The sequence below is a fragment of the Hippocampus comes genome, unplaced genomic scaffold (assembly GCF_001891065.2).
Source record: "Hippocampus comes isolate QL1 unplaced genomic scaffold, H_comes_QL1_v1.1 scaffold122, whole genome shotgun sequence".
Lineage (NCBI taxonomy): Eukaryota > Metazoa > Chordata > Actinopteri > Syngnathiformes > Syngnathidae > Hippocampus > Hippocampus comes.
In genome coordinates, this window is record NW_017842059.1 from 1978880 (window position 1) to 1981934 (window position 3055).

The following is a 3055-nucleotide window of genomic DNA, read 5'->3' on the forward strand; positions in this document are numbered from 1 at the left end:
CGTCGGGGTGGTTTTGTTGGGGGGGGGGGGGGGAGGAATAGCAGTAATACTGCATGCATCAGTACTACATGAAAAGGAGAAAGATATATGCTGCACACAAGCACAGAAAATGGCAAGAGGAAGACACAAATTGGATTAATGTTGCGGAACAACTTTTGTGCTGTTTTTTGTTTTTGTTTTTTTTTTGTTATGGTCACCGAGCAGTCCAAAGAGGTTTATTTGAGTTTCACTGGTAGCATCCGTACAGCCAACTTCGGTACCTCAAAAGAATTGGTGATATCCTTTCTTTTTTGGGGGAGGTAAAGAATGACCATTTTTGCTGATGTACAATTGTCTAAAGATTGACAGTGACTCAAGCTATTGTACATTTTCCAAATATTTTACTGGCACAAAAAGTTAGTCTGCAACAAACAGTGGCTCGCAAAACAGGTAAATTATTTGTATCCAATTTAAAAGAAGACAATAGACCACAGGCCTTTGCTTGAATGTGAACATTATTTTGTGCAACTCGAAGGAGCAAGCTCTCACATTGGGGCCTCCGAATTCGCTTCACCCGGGAAAACCACAGTTTCACAATCCTGCCTAGCATCAAAGACTGGTCCCTCAAATTTGATTCAGATTATGTCCTGTGCAATATCAATTTGCAATCTTGCCGTGACATCGGACATAATTCTGTTTTGTGTTAAGAATTCGGCCATTGTGGTTGAAAGCAGTACTGTACCTTTTTTTCTTAACCTATTGGCCTTCCATCATCAGTGCCTTCTGATTTTGCCCCTCTCGCTGGCTCTCACATCAAAATCCACCTCTCTCTTATTTTTGTTTGTCTCTCTTTGTTTAAAAAAAAAAAAGGCGATAGACCGCTTCATTTTCCTAATTCGCAAAGCTTGTTATCATTCCGGTGGTGTGATGCGCGTGTACGTGGATGCAGCAGCCCTTCAATCATATTGCACCGGGTGGTGTCTAACTCGAATACAAAGTGTATTCAGAGAGGCAGCGTGCACTCCCCTCTCATTAATTCCAAACACATCCTCTGTTTTAACCAATCAGCAGTTCCAGTTCAAACTATTTGCATCTGTAGTGCCTGACGCACTGGACACTGCTTGTCCTCAGTTGGAGCGGCTGCGGAGCACTCCGAAAAACCGAATGGGACCGAGCTGTCTCGTTCGAAGCCAAGAGCGCACAGGAGGAGAAGACTGGCTAAAGCTGTGTAAAAAGACGTTGCCTTTCAACCATGTCTTAAGCATCAGACTGCAGAGGGAGCATGAAAACATGCACTCGCGCTACTTTGATCGGATGAAATTTTTACCCTCACGCACTGAAAAATTGGCCGCATTTGCGAGCATTTTGGCGGCAGGCCCTGTCATTTGAATACTAGAAGCTAAGAGATGTTAGCTGATCACTTTGGTGACTGTGACCAGTTCAGGGCGCCTACTGCCAGGAGACAGCTGGGATAGGCTGCAGCACAGCTGCGACTCTTGTGAGGATAAAGCGGATCGGAAAATGGATGGATGGGTGGATTATGTAATATTTAGCAATTATGGGTGAATTTAAACAACAGGTGGAATGTTTTTCTGAACCGTCACAGCAATAAATTACAACGCATGGTAGAATCTGTGTTGCGCAAGCTTTTTTGGTCAAACTTAAAAAAAAACTAGAGGCATTTTTAAAATCTCTGCCAAAAACATTTCAAGGGACACATAAAGCCATCGTTTGCTGTTGACCAGTGTTATAGTTGTGTAAAGGCTTTATGTACCATTACCATAATCAGGGCATTTAATTTATTACTGTATCCGCTGATTTAATTAGCCAGTGCCTCAATGATTATGTGAACGACACTTCAGAATTTTTCATTCAACTTGTTAAATGGACATTTCGACGCACCCGCTTTTGATATCCCCTCCAAGAAATTTGTCTCATGTAGCTTATCTTCTTTTTGACTTGACATTTCATATATACTCTCAATGCCACCCTGCAAGATGAAAGCCATTCATTCAAACTATTTGTCCTGTTTTTCTCAATTGCTCGGCCTTGGTCCAATGACATGCAAGGGTTTGTTTATGAGTGGTGCCAAAGGAAAATGCTTCAGCTATTCTCACCTGGAAGAAAATGCATTATTGTCGTGAAGTTGGGTGGCACGGTGAGCGACTGATTAGCATGTCCGCCTCACAGTGCAGAGGTACCGGGTTCGATTCCGGCTCCGGCCTTCCTGTGTGGAGTTTGTACGTTTTCCCTGTGCCTTAATGGGTTTTCTTCGGCTACTCCAGCTTCTACCCACATTCCCAAACCATGCATGGCAGGTTAATGGACACTCTATGCTGTCCCTTTGTGTGATTGTGTGCGTGAATGACTGTTTGTCTATGTGTGCCCTATGATTGGCTGGCAACTAGTTCAAGGTGTATCCCGCCAGCTGCCCGAAGACAGCTGGGAAAGGCTCTAGCACGCCCGCCACCCTCGTGAGGATAAGCGGATTAGAAAATGGATGGATGGGCTGTTGTGAAGTCATGGTGAATTGTTGTTTCCTCAAGTTGTTTGTCTTTGCCACTGGTCGTAACTTCGAAGATGTATTAGAAGATGTCCTATTATCTTGTCATAAATATTTATACATTTTCCGTCTGCTCTTGCCGTTGGTTGTTTATCAGTTATGGATGTTAAATGGCTCGGCTTGCCTGACCATCATCTCTCAGCAACAAGTCTGCTTTGATCAAACCCTCAGCAGCCTTCATCTGAGCCCCCTCTTCTGACTACTTATAAGCGGCACAAATCAATCCCATGTTCCACCTCTGCAAAGTGCCATCCTGTTCCTTCAGGATAAATGTTGCCATCTAACCTCCACCAATGCATGTAATGTGCCCTCTCCTGCATCATCCCTAGAAAGCAACAGAATCCTCATAATCATGTCGAGAAAACACCATACAAGCACTGTGACATCTTCTGTCCCCCCACCCCCCCACCCCTCCCTCCCCTCTTGCATACACAACTTTTTGGAAGTTTGAGTCGGCATGTTCAGTGCGAGACTATGCTAAATTTTTCATGGTTTCTCCTTGGTAATTCTATT